General features: G+C 41.3%; 2 long non-coding RNA genes across 2 annotated transcripts; both read left to right on the top strand.

Moving 5' to 3' along the window:
* Positions 1-1704: 1704 nt before the first annotated feature.
* On the top strand, positions 1705-5950 carry LOC117282756. The gene is made up of 3 exons (XR_004513612.1): positions 1705-1830; positions 5304-5446; positions 5815-5950. It is a non-coding gene; the product is annotated as an uncharacterized LOC117282756 (long non-coding RNA).
* Positions 5951-6859: 909 nt separating this feature from the next.
* Positions 6860-10739, top strand: LOC111870074. Its single transcript, XR_002843788.1, has 3 exons — positions 6860-6897; positions 8210-8315; positions 10622-10739. It is a non-coding gene; the product is annotated as an uncharacterized LOC111870074 (long non-coding RNA).
* The last annotated feature ends 8690 nt before the right edge of the window (positions 10740-19429 follow it).

The raw sequence follows: 19429 nt of genomic DNA, 5'->3' as shown, positions 1-19429 counted from the left end.
TCACTCACGTGGGTTTCTGCTGCTTCAGCTAGAAAATTTGACTTTGCTTCTTTTATTTTTATCTTTAAAATAACAGTCCTTTTCAGTATGGTTCGTTTTCTTACATACTGTACATTTTTTTCTCGTATCACTGTCCTTATTTCTAAAGTAACAGCCTTTTCAGAGTGATTATTCCTTTTACAGATAGAACAATTTCTCTTACCTTTGTTGGGGCAGTTGATCTGGGCATGACCTATTTGATTACAATTGAAACACTTGAAAGGGGTTTTACTTTTGGTTTTAGTTACTGTCTTAAAAGCTATGCTTTCCTCTTCTTTAGTCGTCATCTTGCACTTCACCTCTTCCAACATCAATCTGGCCACCATGTTGTCAAGGGTTCTGTCCACGGTCGCCTTTGAGTCCCAGGCGGTGCTGAAGTGTTTGTAGTCTTCTGGTAGAATCGTTGTTATTTTTGTCATGATCATGTTTTCATCAACGTTCTGGTTCAGTTGACAAAGCTTGAAGGCAATGTTCTGCACATGACTTATATTCGTCATCATATCCTTAGTTTTTGCCATACTTGAAGTTGTAGAAGTCTTGTAGCAGAAGGCACTTCTGTTAGGAGGTGTCTTGCTGATAAATTTGCTTCAAGGTGTTGTACATTTCTTTCGCGGTTGTGCATGTCACAATGTGGGTCTTCACATGTTTCTCTATCATTTTCACTATGTAGTATTGGCACTTTGCATCTCAGATCTTCCATTTCCTTATATTTTCTTTGTCTCTTCCTTGGTCACTTAACAGGTCGCTGCCATCAACGATGTTTATCAGTTCTTTTGCACGCATCAGAATCTTGATTTCAAAATCCCACAGTGGAAATGAGTTGGTGTCCTTCAGTTTTGGCAGGTGAATTACCTCTTCTGTCTCTGTGGTTGCCATTTTTTCGTTTTTCTTCTTCTGTCTTCTCCTTTTTTTCCCCTTTCTTTCCTCTTTTTTTGTTTTGTTTTTGTTTTGTTTTTTGTTTGTTTGTTTGTTTTTTTTTTAGCAAATCTGGGCCCATAACCTGTTGATTTTCTTTGTGTCGTGCTTACATATCATTTAACAGCCATACTGGATGAGAAGAAGCTTTTTATTATAATACAAAACCAAAACCAAAACAAATGAATATAGACCACTATTACCAACTTGAACATTTTTACATTAATAGATTCTCAGCAAACACCATGTGACCTTAGTAACTGGAAGCCAAGAATAATAAGGATACTCTTCAGGCAGATGGTGAACTATAGTCTGCACTTATATAAGGCTTCATACAGCTGTTACAGTCTGTTGACAAGCATATAGGCATCAGTGAAGAAACTGCTGTTGTCAATGGTGAAGGATGTCATATAGTTTGGACTAGAAAGGAGCACTGAACAGTGACTCCTTTCCCCAGCATATCATCTGCATGGAACTCATGACTGCCTACCACTTATGAGGACCTCCTGTAGTAAAGATATGTGTTCTTTGGAAATTCAGAATGGGGACCAATGTTATTATGCATACTGATTTGGTAATACACCTCCAAGAAATGATTTTTATTTAGGGTGGGGGATCAGTCAACTTGAACAACCCCATCCATATTCTTTCATTCCCTGGTCAAAATGTATAAAGTACATTGTAAATCATGATTATGTAAGACATTCTATGAATGTTACTGTTTTTGGCAGTCCATGAGAAATGCAGGTGAAGAAAGGACTGCTCAAAGTGATGGGGTATAGCAAGTTTCTGTGTGAACAAGTGCTATGCAGTGTCCTTGTCTTCATCTGCTCCTTCAGCTGCACATCTTTTATGAGGAGCCACTTTTCTTTAAAAGTAAGTATGACATGATTTGTATCATCATTACAGATGAACTGTTGTACCTTCTTATACAATTATTTCAGAATATTCTAGAGGAAATAAAATTTGTTGGTACAAGCTCAATGTTCTCCCCTGCTCATGTGATTGGTTGTGATCATTTCAGTAAATCCTCCCATGTGAAGGTGGGTTAGAATATCTCCACCTTAGCCCTGTGAGTTGTAGAAGGTGATGAAAAGGGAACCCAGTGCCTGGGGGTATAACTGAGCTACCATGTCATTATGGGACATAAATACAGAGACCTGGTCCTCCAGGTTGGGGGTTTTGCCACAAGACTAACTATTTTTCTCTGAAAAAAAAATTGTTGTGAAATCCAAAGAAGTGGAGACTTGAAAATCTCATTCAAGACAGATCTGGCAGAACCTTCTGAGGAAGGCTATGCTCAGAAAGGGCTTGTTTGCTTATTATTATTATTATTATTATTATTATTTCAGCAAATGGTAGATGTACAAACAAGTAATGTAATGTAATGATACTGAAGAGGAACAAAGAAATTATTGATATGAATGAAACATTAAAAAAATCATGTGACTGGGATCTTTCAATGGCTTGGAAGGATGTCAAGTATATTATTGGAACTAAGCAAGACCCCATGGTTTGAAGCCAGTCACAATAATGAACATTATGAACCGTTATATCCTGGGCCTTAGGCATAGCAGTCAGTGAACTGTCTAGGCAGGTTAGTTGTGTTGGGTATGCTTGTAGGCAGAGTGTTCAGGATGGGTTTATTTGGTTATGAGGCCAGTTTAGTTGCTGCAGAGCAGGATGGCTAGATTATTAGGACTGGGTCAGTCTCCTGGGCAATGTGATTCAGGGCAGGAGCTTCAGGATTTCAGCAGAGCTGAACTAGATTTATTGGAATGTGCAGTAGTGTGAAAGTTCATATACTTGTCTGGTTTGTTGATGGGCCTGGGGTGTCATCATTGTGAAGGTTGTCCTGTCTGGGTCTGGCATCACTGAAATCCATATCTGATAATCTCTCAGGGAGTGGCTTCTCTTATATCATCAAATTAGTGTTTTCACTGAATGGGGGGTTGTTCAAAATTACATCTCTTTTATATGGCTTGTATTTTTTAAAGGAATTTTTCTCTGAATACAGTTTCCCTCAACCCAAAGACATATTTTTTTTTCCTCTAGAGCTCTTGATCGAAACATTCTGCATCCATGATGTCTCTGCTCTGTATGCTGTCCTTAATCCCATCCTTCCATGCGTTCATTGGTCTGTTGCACCCCTTTTTCCATGTGGGTTCCATTCTGTAACCTGTACAGTGATTCTACAGTCCTCCATTCCATGACATGGCTGATCCATCTTAATTGCTGTTCACAGAATTACAGGGTTTTTGGACTTCTTCCATCATCTGGAATTCTAGGACATAGAAAACAAGACACTTTGGAAACTGCATCTGTTTCCATCTTCAGGTGAGGAAGGAAGACACCTACTCAGTGATTGAGATTAGCTCTTTCTAAGGGGCCCAACTGAGTAGGTGTCTTCCTTCCTCACCTGAAGACAGAAACAGATCCAATTTCCGAAATGTCGTGTTGTCTATTTACTAGAATTGCAGATGATGGAAAGAGTCCAGAAACCCAGTAATTCTGTGTGTTATCCACCATTGTCAGAATCCTGTCTACTTAATTGTTGTTCTTCTATTTCCTGTAATATGTGTTTATTCATTTTCATTTCTGTTCTGTTTCATTTATAATTCTATCCATTTGTGTTATCCTTGCCAAATGACATAGGTAATCATTTCTGTAGCTAATGATTTGTGTCTGTGCTTCCATTTTTATTGACCATGTTTCACCTTCATGTGTTAATACACTTTTTATTAGTGATTTGTATATTAATAACTTTGTTTAGTGTAAAATATTTCTATTCCGTAAAACTGAATTTAGCACGATAATAACTCTTCTTGTTTCACTAATCCCTTTTTCAGTTTCAAGGACAGATGAGCCATTCTCTTGAACTATTGATCCCAAAATACTTAAACTGTTTTACAGGTGGAATTCTATTTCATTGATTTGTTATTCCTCTGAATGATCTGTTTTTCTGTAATTTATTTTAAGTTCCACTTTCTCTATTCTTCCAATTTTCTCCCCATGTAATTAACGTCCTCTGCTCCTCTAGTAATTACAACTTGATCATCTGGAAAGAGTAAATTGTGCACATACCAGTTGCCTTCAATTTTTAATCCTATTTGTTTACATTTCCTAGATCATTCTTCCTATGCTGTATCTGTGTATATTTTGAACACAGTTGGTGGCATTGGGTAGCCTTGTAATAAACCCTTTGTGTTACAGTTAACAGGAGTTAACCCTGAAAGAAATTACAGGTCCCCCTGTTTGGGGGGTTGATGTGGTGGGCCAGCTCCCTACCCTTCACAGAGAGTTAACAAATGCTGAAAGAATTAAAAATGTAGGTCTTGTATGTAATTATGGTAAAATTATTTCTTTACATAAATAGTAAAAGGAAATATTTGTAGATAAATGCAATATTATGGGAGGTTCTATTTATTTTTCCTTGATTTATGGCTTTCCCTCTTTTTAACATCTAATTTGATTGATCCCAAGACAACAGACTCAGTGTTAAGTTTTTTTCATCGCATAAATTCTCCTCAGTTTATTGGTCAAATTGACTGCTTCCAACAGAAACCTTACACTGGGGTTTAACTATACATAATGATATAAAATAATTAATGATATAAGTAATAAACATTGAAAGAACAAAAGTTAAGGATCAAAGGAACAATGGTGCCATAAATGGCATGGCTTCAGTGCCTGTTCATTATGTGTGCTCACTCACCCAAAACTATGGAAGTGTAAGGGTGATTGTGGCAGACAACAGACATGCTGAATCAGAGTACATGTTCTGGAAGAGCAAAAAGTTCTTACACTAAACGTGGACTATTTATGAAATCAGAACTCACGAAATAATATATTGGACTTGGGTTGGGACCAGAAGACATTTACAAATGTAGGTGAGAACACTAAATAGAATTTTCATTATGTTATTAGGACATCCAGGGCCCAAAGTAGACAGGTTAGGGCCACTATCCCGGGCAAAGGGTTCTGAACAGGTCAGCTGTGTTGTATGGGGCTCTGAGAGAGCTGTAACTCAGCAGGGATCTAAGCTTGACTTTAATATCCAGTTGTTTAAGAATTCATATAACTGTTGCTAATTATTGACAGGTATAGAGAGTCATCAGTGAAGGGGTCGCTGTCCCACCAAACAAGGGGTACCATAATGCTGGACTGGAGAAATAACACTTTCGAAATTACTGTAGTGCAGAATTCTTGCAGTTTATGTGCTGTTTTGGTATAGGATTCTGTTGAAATAATAAGGGCTACTGATATTTGGTAGTAATGTCTTCCACATTTTTTTGCATTAAAGATGAAACATAAGTAAGTGTTCCCTTTTTATATGGTGCTGAACCCAGAATGCTTTACAAGGACAAAGGACTTCTTCCAACACAGCGTGGCGCCTAATGAAGAGCCCTTTTACTTCAGTTTGCAGTGACCAACAAGTTTTTCTTCCCCCTGTTATTGCAAAGGAAGTACTAGGAAGCTATCTCTACTGAAGGTGTGTTTTTGAGGTTCTAAATTCTAGGCATGTGAAAGTATTGAACTTTTGAGACAGAATTGAGAAAATAAATCTTGATCTCATTTTGAAACTTGATTTTTCAGGCTCAGACTTTGTTAATTTTCAGATAGCTGAAACTGGTCTAGTAAAGACATTTTTCATTTCTGTCCAGATTCTATAAATTTTTCCAAATTGTCATCTTCAATTTATTGAAAAGGTTGTTCATGTACATGCATATTAAATTCATCATCAGACAGTCATTTTGATTCAGCAAAGGAAATTACAAATTATGACCAATGGTAATGATATGCAGCAAATTCTAATTATAGTTGATACGGCTCCATATGTTTCTCACTCTGTGATTGCAGTCCTGGGGTGGCATCAGTAAAGGAAAGCTGTTCCTAGTGTTGAAGAATATCTAGTTTTAGAGTCACAAACCCCATCATGGGATCTTACTCTCCATCTGCATTTTCAACCATGCACCTTCTGTGGAGAGCCCCTTTTCTGCAGGTATGTGTTGCAACAGATGTTCTCATCATCACAGCAGGACATCATATTCAGATGCCAGGCAAGGCATGTGAATTTCAGCTGTGTGGGGGCCCTAAGCAGATAGTGACTTGCTTCATGGGTATATTAGACAGAGAGGGCACTTGCAGAGGGGAGGGTCTAGGAACAGGTTCAAGTAAAGGGGAGTTGAGACCAGGGTCTGAGCAAGGTAGTACATACATGTAACTCAACTTTCACTTTATATACACAATATACTTACAAATTATATGAACACTGCATACACAAGAACAGCAACTACTTGACAACCAACATATAAGCATAGTGTTTACATACATGAAGTAGATAACTGGAACTGGATAAGTTTCCGAAACGTCGTGTCCTCTTTACCTAGAATTCTGGACCATGGAAAAGTAAAGAAACCCAGTAATTCTGTCATCCACCATCATCAGAACTCTTTAGAATCTACCTTATTTGAATGTTTACTAAATTTGAATTTATTTTGTGGGACTAATGTATTGTAATATAACGCAGTGATTGAGTCTAGCTCTATCTAATCGACGTAACAACGGCCAAAGTGCAAAAACTCGCTAAAACTGAGCAATCCCTAGGATCCCTAGGAATAGTAGAGAATATGACAGCAACTAAGCTAACGATGCCGGAATTAACGCCATGATTAATGTAAGACTTGCATATAGATGGCNATCTGCAGTTATTAGTAATCCTCGGTAGTTAGTATTCCGTGGCGGTAGCCATTTTTGTAAATGGAGGCAGATTGAAATGGTAGTCTTGTCAAAGTCGTCCAAGTCCAAGTTTTCCCGCACTCGCAGACTGGGATCGTCGGTTCGAATCCCACTGGAGGCATGGATGTCTGTTTGCGTTTATTCTGTGTTTAGGTAGCGCCCTTCCGACCGGCTGATCCCTCGTCCAAGGAGGCGTACCGACTGGTAAGATACTGAAAAAGCGGCCAAAGTCCGCGAGGGCCTTAGAGCTATATAGATAGATAGGTGGAATGGAGTGGAAGTTTTTGATTTAATTAAACCAAATTTCATGAATGTATGGCGTATGTAATTTCAGTATTAAGTTGACAAAACGTGTCGACATAAGATTTTGCAGTAAGTGGACAATTATTGTGATACTTAGGAGCATGTGTAATGTTTATGATATATGTTCGTGTAGTTTGAAACCCAGCCGTATGTAGATTATTCGTGTTTGTGGCCTGTTTCCATCCTCAGGTTACAAGATAAGGTAAGGAATGCTACCAGGTTGGGCCCCCCTCCGAGGCCACGGTTTAGTTATCCCATCAGTACCAAGGAAACAAAATGAGTTTATCGAACAGCATGGTTTGAAGAAACTGGGACTGCAGACAGCATTCAAAATATCTAGTGAAAAGATCATTTGAAAAGGTATCTGAGTGACCAACCTGTAGAGGGATTATAATTAATGATCATGTAGGCGCTGTATAATTGTTACTATTTGTTTGACAGTTCTGGAGAGGCATCAGTGGAGAGACTGTCATCACAACTGATGTCAGAGCGAGACAGAAGCACATAACAAATTCCCTGCCTTTGCTATATGTTCTGTGAAGACATCCTGTATGGGATGTATGTAACACATGAGATTTATCTGTACAGTTCTGAGACTGAACATTTTTGTGTCAGTAGCCATGTATGTATTCTAGAGGCCTCAGACACATCTCACCCCAGAGATCTGCTATCCTGGCGGAGGTGTTCCTTAGTTTTGCTGAGTGGTAGAATAGTTCCTCAAATTAGGCTCAACCATTTTTCAATATTCACTGATAATCCATTCTTGAGCAAGTGCTGTAGAGTCAGTCTAGCGAAGGATAGGGTGCAAAATGTATCAGGACTAGGCAAGGGGCATAAAGCTGGGAAGGGCAGAAGGCCACACACACACACACACACACACGTGTCAGTGCCAGTCTTCTTCTGTGTTTGGGTATAGCACTCTGTTGAAATGGTAAAGAGTACTGAGATTTTGCAGGACTTGGCTGTCACTTGATATCATTGCAGTTGATGAAATGTCAGCAGCAATCATTGGTGAGTAGCATATGAATTCGCTTGGAGAGCAAGTAGCAAGCTTGTGCATCACTAAAGATTTATTGCTTCTTGTAGTACCAAACTCAGTGTCAGGGGATCATTTTGACTTAGCAAACTTGTGGGTTGGTTAACACACTTCATGGTGGACTCAGATTTATGAGTAGAATTTGTATAGCTTTAACTGTGCTGTCCATGTTGGCAGTCCTGGAATGGTGGCATCAGTGAAGAGTAGCTGTTCCCAGCGATGAAGGATGTCGAGTTCCTGAGTGAGCAGGGCCCACACAGTATCTTCCTCTCTGTGGATCCATGTAAGAGGCATAATTCAGTAGTATAAGGTTTGTTAATGTTTTGCCTGATGATGACTTCATGAGCCAAAGCATGTTGCAACAATGTATGACCAGTAAACTGTGTTATGCACAGTGAGCTGTGAGTGAATTGTTTGGTAAACTGTTATGTTTGACAGGAAAAACAAAACTCATATATAGCATCTTCCTCTGTCTTCCACTCTTCAGCTGTCTAGCCTGTTCAGGGATCCCCTGTACCGAAATGTGTGTGTGTTCAGATGCCAGACACATGTACCAGTTTTTGTTAGAATATACGGTGCCCCATTTAGGCTGGTCAAGGTCCCTGAGTGTTTCTGAACCTTTCCATTAGCAGACATGCCCCTGCTCAGTGGTAATCTTTGCCTCAGACTAATATGTTGAATAGTGTCTTGGGGTTTGCAGCCCAGTGGAGCTCATTAATACTAGGTGGTTCAAATATGACCGGGACTGATTTGTGTGTAAACAAGCTGCACCGCGCAGCAGCTGTGCTACCTTGAGAGAGTGAAGCCACAACCTCCACCCTCCCTCCTGTTCAGGTTAGAACCTGTTCAGTACTGTCTGGGAGTTGCTAGAGTGATGAGAGAACAGAAGGTACCACGGAGCATGGAACAACACATTGTGATCAAATTCCTCGTTGGAGAAAACGTCCAGTCCACTCAAATTCACCAGACTCCAACATCAGTATGGCGAAGAGTGTCTCTCACGGACCCGTGTGTTTGAGTGGTATAAGTGCTTCAGAGAGGGCAGAGAACGCGTGGAGAATGAACCGCATGATCGTTGGCCGCAAACATCCATCACCGAGCCGAACATTGATCATGCAGACGTGCTTATTCGTGAGAATAGGCGCATCACTATCAAGGAACTAGGAGTAATGCTGTCCATCAGTGTTGGTAGTGTAGAAGACATCGTGAAATACCACCTGCACAATCGTAAGGTGAATGTGAAGATGGATGTGAACAAACTGGTGCGTATGCAAGCTGCCAGTTGTCTCCTACAGCAGTTTGAAGATAAAGGTGATGCATTTTTGAAGTCTATAATGACCACAAAGTCTATAATGACCACAGATGAAACGTGGGTACACTACTTCATTCCCGAGTCCCAGTAGTCATCACGCAAGTGGCAGCATACCAGTTCTTCCAAACCCAAGAGAGCGCCGAGGAGCCGTTCAGCAGGGAAAGTGATGGCAACGTTCTTCTGGGACTGGCAGGGGGTTATCCATGCAGACTTTCTGACAGATGCCAGAACAGTCAGTGCAGCTTATTACTCATGCCTCCTGGCAACAGACGTGAAGGAAAGGATCCGATCCAAGTGGAAGACAGGTGGAAAGTGGGTAGCCTTCCTTCAAGACAATGCATGCCCCCATACGGCCAAAACAACAATGGAAACCCTTCGGAAATTGAAATGGAACCTTCTGACACATCCGCCATACAGTCCCGATTTGGCCCCAAGTGATTTCTACCTGTTCGGAAGGCTCAAATCAGGTGTGCAAGGCATGTGGTTTGTGGACGACGCCGTAATTCAGACTGTTCGGGAGTGGATACGCTGCCAACCACAAGTCTTTTTTTTTTGGGCATCAGGATTCTTCCAGAAAGTTGGAAAAAATGTGTTGACTCCAGAGGGGAATATGTTGAAGACTGACATGTGCAAGTCAGTGTTTGGCAATTATGTTTTTTTTTTTTAATCTGTTCCGGTCATATTTGAACCACCTTGTATCACCCAATTCCATCTTCCTGTGTACCTGTCAGGTAGAGTGCACTAGTGATACATATGACACAGAAACTACGACAGCTTCAGTAGAGTGCAACAACAGCATTCTCAGCATGAGATAGAACTAAATATTGATGTGCATGGAAGCACAGTGAACTAGTATACAGTTCAGTGGTCTCCCCAGAAAGAAAATAAATTACCCGAATGTGGCCGAAACATGTCAAAAACTAGAAGAAATACATGATTACAGCCATTTTAGAAATTGGATAATGACTTTTAATGTATAGAATATGGTTTTAGTGTCCTATTGACATGTAATGATTTTAACAATGTCAAAAAGTACTGAAGTACTTTTTTAGTGTGAAACATGTTCCTAATGCCTTTTATATTGTTGCATTATTTATGGATACTTTGATAACAAGGATGATCATTCAATAGCTTGTCTCCTTGACAGTGAAGCATATCTTGAAAACTATACCTCACAGGACACATTTTGTACAATATATTTGACGTTCTTCCTTTTGTTTTATCATGTATAGTGTGTTCAGATTTACAGTTTGTAAAGCCCTGCATAATTGTTACAGTGTATTGGCAGTTCGGGAGTAGTATCAGTGAAGGAAATCCATGTCGCGTTTGTGGGTGAGCAAGGATTGTGCAGCGTCTGCCTCTTCAGTTGTGCACCATCTATGAGGAGCCCCCGCATGACAGGTATGTGTCATCTTACATTTGCTCTTCTAGGCCAACATTTTTGGACCTTGTTCAGTAGATATAGTGAAATGTAATTTTTACAGTGCATTATAAACTCATATAACTTTCCCCCCAGTTCAGTACTGTAAGGAAGTAGGCAGGGCATGGAGGACTCCATAGCCCCTACTCTAGGCAGCTGGATATGTGTAACAGGACCTTGTATACAGGACAGGTGGTGAATGGGGGAGAGGCTTTCAGGTAGTTAGTGTAGCAGCATGTGTTTGGTCTCATATGCAGGGTTGTGACACAGGGTTAGTGATTGGCTTGCTTTGTCTAATGGTATGAAATGAGATTCCCATTTGAACTCCTGCTTTCAGGTGATACCTTGTGTTAGGGGAGCCACATGTAGGCTTGGTTGGTGGCATTCGTTAGAACAGGCCATCAGCCAGTCAGGAAATAACAGCACTTCCTGTAGTTCAATCCTTGTTACTAACAAGAGGAAAATAAAACTCGTGTTGTATTGTATGTACATCCCAATAATTTGCTGTACCATTTGTATTGCAGACCAGATCATAGTCCATGCTGGGTGTGTACAGGAGGCTTCTAAGATGGCGCAGGCTATGGATGCAAGAATTCCACAACAAGAGGCAGTAGACTAAGTTAATTTTGCTTCCATGTTGCGTTACATTAAATTACTTCATCATCACATTTTCATTCAGTTTAGAGAATTTCAATGACACTCAAGCATCAGTATTAAGTAGCAACCAGGAAATGCCTGGAAATGTATGAATAGTGCTGTCTTTTAAAAGCCATGGGAATAAGATTCGGGGCAAGAGCACACTGACGCACACGTGTTAGTGCTTGTACTTGTGTGCACACTTCTTCTGTGGTGTTACAGTCATGAATTGATCATAAAATAATATCTCTTAATATAATATATTTTAGTACAAATCAATGTGGTACATTATAGTACAGTTTGCTACAGTTTATTGTATGTTAGTATAATTTAATATAGTAAACTATCTTACCACCTGCAGCTTTCAAGTATCTGTAGTCTGCCTTTTGTATCCAGTGCAGGAATATCCCACATACATGGTTTCACTGGTCTAACAGACAATACTCACTCCTAGGTCAATATCACGTTGCCGCACATTGCTGCCAACACTCATATTTATACAGCTCTCGATGTCCAACCAACCTGTAGATCATCACATGTGCTAACCAATCACATTGCTGCCAATGCTCGTATTTATACAGCACTTGCTGTCCAGCCCACCTTTGCGTCATCGCGTGCGCTAGCCAATCAGCGCTCACAATTGCAACTGCAACTTTTGCTCCGCCCATCAAGCATGGTATAAAAGGCAGAGCCCAAAGCTCGCAATCATCAGCGATCACATTCAGTTATCAGAGTCATCAGCTCTTCACTGCTACTCGACAGCTAATGTAGCTGCCGCAGCTCTCCAGCAACCACGCTCTGCTACTAGACAGTTAACGTAGCTGCCGAAACTCTCCAGCAACCATGCTCTGCGACCAGGCAGCTAACGTAGTTGCCGCAATTCTCCAGCAACCTCGCTCTGTGACCAGGCAGCTAATGTAGTCGCCGCAAACCTCCAGCAATGGCGCCGTAGGCAGCTGTTCCTACGCACCACATTACCAGCTGGACAAACCAGCTGAACAGCCATAAAGACTTGGTCTACTACAAAGGAGCAAATTCTACCAGTGCACTCACGGTGGAACAAACTGCCCAACTTTTGACATTCCACATAGTTTCGCAGCTATTCTGTACATTCAATTTATACAATTTAATATATACAATTGTTACAGATTTACGTGGTTGTCTTTTAGAACATCGACAATCCCACACCAGCTTTGGACACCATGGTACTTGGCTTTAGTTTGTGCACACATTGGAAAAGTGTATGGCTTCCACACAAGATCAGCATTTACTGAAGGCTGCAGGGTGATGGGATTTGAAAGCTGTGTGTCCTCCACTCTTTGTGTTATGATTGCTGTGTATCTGTCACTTGTGTAAGGCTGACAATTTCACCGCCATATGTGAGCCAATTGCATAGAAATTGTGGGAGTCTCAATGTCTCACAACCCTATGGGTCTTCACGGCCTGTTACAGGGATAGCTTGACCTTATTACATATCTGTCTCTTGTGTAAGGCTGACAACCTCACTGTCATCTGTGAGCTGATCATTTAGAAAATGTGGGAGCCTCAATGTCTCACAACCCTATGGGCCTTCACGGCCTGTTACAGGGATAGCTTGACCTTATTATGCATCTGTCTCTTGCTTTTTATATTCAGTGTCCAACTTACATCTGAATGTGCTATTATATGTGTATTGTGGTTAGTGAAGGGGAGGCACTTTAGTTAGGTTAGAAGAGTATAGCAGCTGCTGCGGTACCTTCAGTTCTGAGTGCCCTGCAAGCCCTTAATCTTGCTGATTAGTTTAGAAATATAGGCCCTGCAGTTGGTGAGATTCTATACTAATATTTAGGACACTTTAATTTATTTGAATATAGTACAGAGTAGCACAGCACAGTAACATGTTATAAAAATTGACATGTCAAAGTATAATGTGGAAAATTTTATTGTCTTGTCTAGCAGACTGTGTGTCTAGTAGCTTACAGTTCAGTACAGCGTATCAGCATGGTGACCAACTTACTGTCCTGAGCTCCTTCACTGTTCCTTCCTAGACTTACATTTGTTTTAACCTGCCACAACCTTCTCTGACAGTTTGCATTTACCTTTTTCTGCTTGAGTTTTTCAAAGCCTTTCAGTTTCAATACTTCTGCTACTGTATTTCTGAATATTTCTACTGCACTTCATATCTTCTGTCTGTCAACTTACCATCCTCTGCACTCCTGAACTTCTCAGCTCCTCTGTTACCTTCTTTTGTAAATGCTGCCTTCCTGACTTTCGTGAACTGTTTTAAAATCCACCATTTCCTCTCCTGACCCCTTCTAATTTCCTTTCTGTGAGTATCATTCCTGAACTCCCCCATTCCACCACTTGCTATCTTCATAGCTCTCATTTCTCTTACTATGTCATTTCCCCTTTCTGCTTTCCTTCCATACTGCATTTTGCTGATTCTCTTTTTTTTCCACCAGTTCCTTTCAAGACCTGATCAGTTTCCTTTCTTTAATTGCATCTCCTTCTTTCCATTCCCTACTTGACTTTCCCTTCCCACTTCCTTCTTTCCCTAACTTTTTTGGAATCTTCATCCTTCCACTTTTGACTTCTCCATACATAATTTTCCTGAACAATTTTTCTTTGTTTCTTCTTCCCTTCCTGACACATGTCTGTTTCCACCACTTCCTCTCCAGACTGCATCCATTAGAGGAAAAGAAGGGAATTAAGGAAAAGCAAAGTTGCAGAAGAGAATGGAGGGGAGTCTGAAGGTGAAGTGGTGTGAGTTGAGATGTTCACAAAATTTGAGTATATTGGGAGAAGGGGGAGGTTAGGAAATGTTGAGAGCAGAAGGGGTTTGTAAACGTTAACAGTGGAAGGGGATTGCTAAATTGATGTAAATGAAGGAAGGAAGATGTGACCTGTTCAGGAATATAATGTGAACTGCAAAGATGGACCATCAGGTGTGTATCTGTGCAGAAATGTAGTAATTTTACAGTGCTGTAGGAATTCTGTAATGTCATTTTAAATTTGAATGTGTTTAGTGTTCAGGTTAAATGTTTATGTATAGCCTCAGTTCTTCAGCTATATTCTTACAAGCCCTTTGATTGTATTGAAGACTACAGTAGATGACTTAAATGACACACACACACACACACACACTCTGTACCAATCCAGCTGATATGGTAGTGGTTGGACAGACAGGTCTCACTTGTGTGTGATATTGCCACTCAGTCCATTGTTCCTAAGTGTAAGTAGATTGAAGAGACAGATGATAGCAACAGATGCAGGCAGTGAAGAGTCCGACCACCTGTGAAATGGACATATATTTGGCAGTTAGTGGAGTGGTGCATTTACTTTCTTCTGTTTGTCCCCCCCCCCCGAAAGACGTCTGAAATCCTTCACAGATCTAACAGTGAATATCCAAAGTTAAGAAATTTAGATCTGTACCCTTTTCAGTGGATCTATACAGCCACGCACCCATACACCTTCATGGTGTAGTGCTTAATTAGTTAAGCATAGGGACAACTTTACTGTACCCTACCTTTATCCTTGTCTGTATGATTGGTAGCCATGGCTGCTGAAGCAATGTGAGAGTATTGCGGTAGGATTTGTGGTGTATGTGATTCAAATCCTATCCAATTTATTGTTGCTTTTGGTTATGTTGTTACATAAGAATACTTTAATTTCATAATTTGAGTGTTACTTCCTTTCTTACAGTTGGAAATACAAGGTGGTTCAAATATGACCGGGACTGATTTTTTTTTAAACCAAAATTGCCAAACACTTACTTGCACATGTCAGTCTTCAACGTACTCCTCTCCAGAGTCAACACATTTTTTCCAACAGTCTAGAAGCATCCTAATGCCCTTTTCAAAAAAAGTTTTGTGGTTGGCGGTGTATCCACTCCCGAACATTCTCGATGACGGCTGCGTCATCCACAAACCGCATGCCTTGCAAGTCTGATTTGAGCCTTCCGAACAGGTAGAAATCACTTGGTGCCAAATCAGGACTGTACGGCGGATGTGTCAGAAGGTTCCATTTCAATTTCCGAAGGGTTTCCATTGTTGTTTTGGCCATATGGGGGCATGCATTGTCTTGAAGGAAGGCTACCCGCTTTCCACCTCTCTTCCGCTTGGATCGGATCTTTTCCTTCACGTCTGTTGCCAGGAGGTCTGAGTAATAAGCTGCATTGACTGTTCTGGCATCTGTCAGAAAGTCTACATGGATAACCCCCTGCCAGTCCCAGAAGAACGTTGCCATCACTTTTCCTGCCGAACAGCTCCTCCACGCGCTCTTGGGTTTAGGAGAACTGGTATGCTGCCACTCGCATGATGATTGCTGGGACTCGGGAATGAAGTAGTGCACCCACGTTTCATCAGTGGTCACTATAGACTTCAAAAATGCATCATCTTCCTCTTCAAACTGCTGTAGGAGACGACTGGCAACTTACATGCGCACCATTTTGTTCACGTCCGTCAAAGTGTGTGGTACCCACCATACATTCACCTTGTGATAGTGCAGGTGGTATTTCATGATGTCTTCTACACCACCAACACTGATGGACAGCATTGCTCCAAGTTCCTTGATAGTGATGCGCCTCTTCTCGCGAATAAGTGCGTCTGCACGATCAGTGTTTGGCTTGGCGACGGATGTTCACGGCCGACGATCATGCAGTTCATTCTCCACGCGCTCTCTGCCCTCTCTGAAGCACTTACACCACTCAAACACATGGGTCCGTGAGAGACACTCTTCCCCATACTGTTGTTGGAGTCTGTGGTGAATTTGAGTGGACTGGACGTTTTCTCCAACGAGGAATTTGATCACAATGCGTTGTTCCGCGCTCCGCGGTACCTTCTGTTCTCTCATCACTCTAGCAACTCCCAGACAGGACTGAACAGGTTCTAACCTGAACAGGAGGGAGGGTGGAGGTTGTGGCTTCACTCTCTCAAGGTCACACAGCTGCTGCGCGGTGCGGCTTGTTTAGACACAAATCAGTCCCGGTCATATTTGAACCACCTAGTACTATATGAAGGGGACCCAAAAATAACCGGAAACGACCTGTTGCGCACGCATGCTTTGTAGTTACAAGTTGTGCTGCTAGGTGGTGTTAGCTGGGGTCTCCCGCGACTGTTATTGAGCTGGCGTCAGTCTGAGTTAAGTGGTTTGTCTGTGGTGCTCTGTTGTGTGCGTTCCTGTTTCAACCCTTTGGCGATTAGTGAGATGGCCGACCAGAAGGAACAAAGAGTGTGCGTGAAATTTTGCTTTCTGTTAGGGAAAACTGCACTTCACTCTTCAAGTCGCGGCAAACATTCACGCGGTTTTCTCTTTGGTCATCTCCGAGCAAGCGAGGAACAAATTTTGCAGACACCCGTCTCATGTGCAAACCTTCGGTTAAAATTCGCTGGACCGTGCTCCATGAGATGTTCGTTTCCTCAGAAAGTTGGTCAATGGTCTTTCGACGATCTTCATCAATTTCACGCACACTCTTTGTTCCTTCTGGTCGGCCATCTCACTAATCGCCAAAGGGTTGAAACAGGAACGCACACAACAGAGCACCACAGACAAACCACTTAACTCAGACTGACGCCAGCTCACTAACAGTCGCGGGAGACCCCCAGCTAACACCACCTAGCAGCACAACTCGTAACTACAAAGCATGCGCGCGCAACAGGTCGTTTCTGGTTATTTTTGGGTCCCCCCTCGTACACTGTGGTCCTGGCGAAGAAAGCAACCATATCCTGGGCACAGAATGGATACTTCTGCTTGGGTGACGTAGAAACTTCCGTGCAGTAAGTCACTTGGCCCGTTAGGCCATTTATTCAGCTTGATGCAGGAGGTGAATCTGAAAGAATAAATCCTGTCATGATGTAAACTAATGATTGTACATATCTGTATTACATGCAGTTTAGAAAACGTTAGGCCGTAGTTCAGTAGTGAAACATTTCCATATAGGTAGGCTGGTAATTTTGGGTTTATTCAGTGATCCTTATTCAGTTGCTTAGGATGAGTGTGTATGATGAACTGGGAGAGAAGTGGAGGTAAACATTCACAACAGTTGATTGGTGGGACTGAGAAAATCATGAAAACCACCTTTCAGAATTGACTGGTTAGGAACCAAATGTCACTCCTTGAAAAACCCTCTTTTATATAAACATCCTATACACTTCTTTATGGTTCTGCTGACATTGAAAAGTGATGACATATTGGGTGGGTGTGTTTATTTTGCTGTATTATTGTGTTTGAGAAAAGGCCTTATGCTTTTGTCTGATTCTCTAACCATCTGTAGCTTTCCTCTCCAGTGAATTAGCTCCCCTGCCACTGGGAGTACTGATTATTATCTGCACTGTGCAGTCACCCTTGTGTCTGAGACAGGTCTACCTGATGTCACAACTCTTCTCACCAATAAATACTGTCATGTGTCCAGGGTTTGCATGACTAATAAGACGGGTTTTGGGATGATGATCAAATTTATTGGACCTTTATGTAACTGGTTACAACAGTTCACAAATGACTATCTGACACACTGTCATCTTCCAGCTGGACACTTCACAGGATCCATACTGACTTCCAACTGAAATGTCAATTCATAGTCAAAGTCAAAGTCACATTGCAACTGACAGTGTCAAGCCCCAGCTGGGGCTCATGACAAGATGTTTCTTCTTATATGAAAGTTACTGTCCTGTCCATTTGGGGTGCCCTCTCTGACGAGAGGTCGGGTCTGTCATTTGCCAATCATAGCCTGTATTAGTAAGTCCATTGTCAGTATTTACATATATTTACAAATTTAATCTTACTTTCTAATTCTATGTACAATATATACAAGGCATCTGTCAGTCCAGGCTAAGGGCAGCAGATTATGCCCTATTTCTAGTAGTATTCGCTACCACAGCACTCTAGCCACTTGAACAGTGGTATGCCTGACCGCCACCAAGTTTAAGCCTCTTATACTTTCTGTGTCGGGCTTCTCCTTGTCCAATATTGCGAACATTTTCATTATCATGATTTAATATGACTTCTGCTTGTTTCCTGCATAATTTTGTTTATAGTCATATACGTACGGGATTTTAAATGCCATGTGCAAATCGCGGACCAGTGTGCGCCTTGGAAAATTGCCAGTGGTGCGGAGAACCTTGTTTTGTAGGTGCTACAATTTCATTAGATGGGTATTTGCCGCGAATTTCCAGGCGGGACTAGCATAAGTCATTACGGATCTAATGAGAGCTTTGTGGAGGGTCAGCTTAATGGTAGCGCTTAATTGCCCATTTTTGAATAGGGAATACAATCTTATAAATGTTCTGAAGGCCTTGGCTTCGATCATTTCTATGTGTAATCTCCATTTAACCCTTCTATCAAAGATTACTCTGAGATAATTTACAGAATTTACAAATGGAATATATCTTCCATTCAATGTAAGATGAGACACAGGTGGACAACGACTGCGAGAGAAGTAGATCCCCTGAGTCTTATCTTCATTAATTTTGATATTCCAGTGCTCACACCAGGTCTCCATTGAGCTGAGTTGGCTTCTTGTTATATAGCCTCAGTTCGGACCACACAGAAAACATCTGTTGCCTAGCAATGGATACATGTGAACCCACATAGAAAACACCTCCAGCAACACCAGTTCTGTTGTTGTGTGTGTGTATTGTGGGCATTGCCTAGAAATGGATCTGCTCTGTTGTTGATTGCATACTTATTGTGGGCTTCTTTACCAAGTCTTTCCCTAGCAATGGGTCTACATGTCCATACTTTTGTCCCTTACAAATTTAGCTGCATTGTAATTTTGGGGAGAGGGGTGAATTTGGCCTCTGTTACTTGATTCTTAGATTCATTAACAACACCTAACATTTTTTCCAACTGCACAGATTATAACATCAGCCAGTAGCATGATTATGGATGGGAAATTTAAAGGTATGTATATGCACGGAAGTAGGTATGGTCTGATTTAAGGTACTGTTACAGCATTTGCCTGGAAGAACCGAGGAATACTACAATAATAATAGTCAGTATGGGTGCTCTCCATGCTGAAATGAAACCTAGGACCACCCAAATAAGAAGCAGGAAT

The sequence above is a fragment of the Cryptotermes secundus genome, unplaced genomic scaffold, assembly GCF_002891405.2.
Source record: "Cryptotermes secundus unplaced genomic scaffold, Csec_1.0 scaffold355, whole genome shotgun sequence".
NCBI classification, from domain to species: Eukaryota; Metazoa; Arthropoda; class Insecta; order Blattodea; family Kalotermitidae; genus Cryptotermes; species Cryptotermes secundus.
This window is presented reverse-complemented; position numbering and strand designations above follow the sequence as displayed.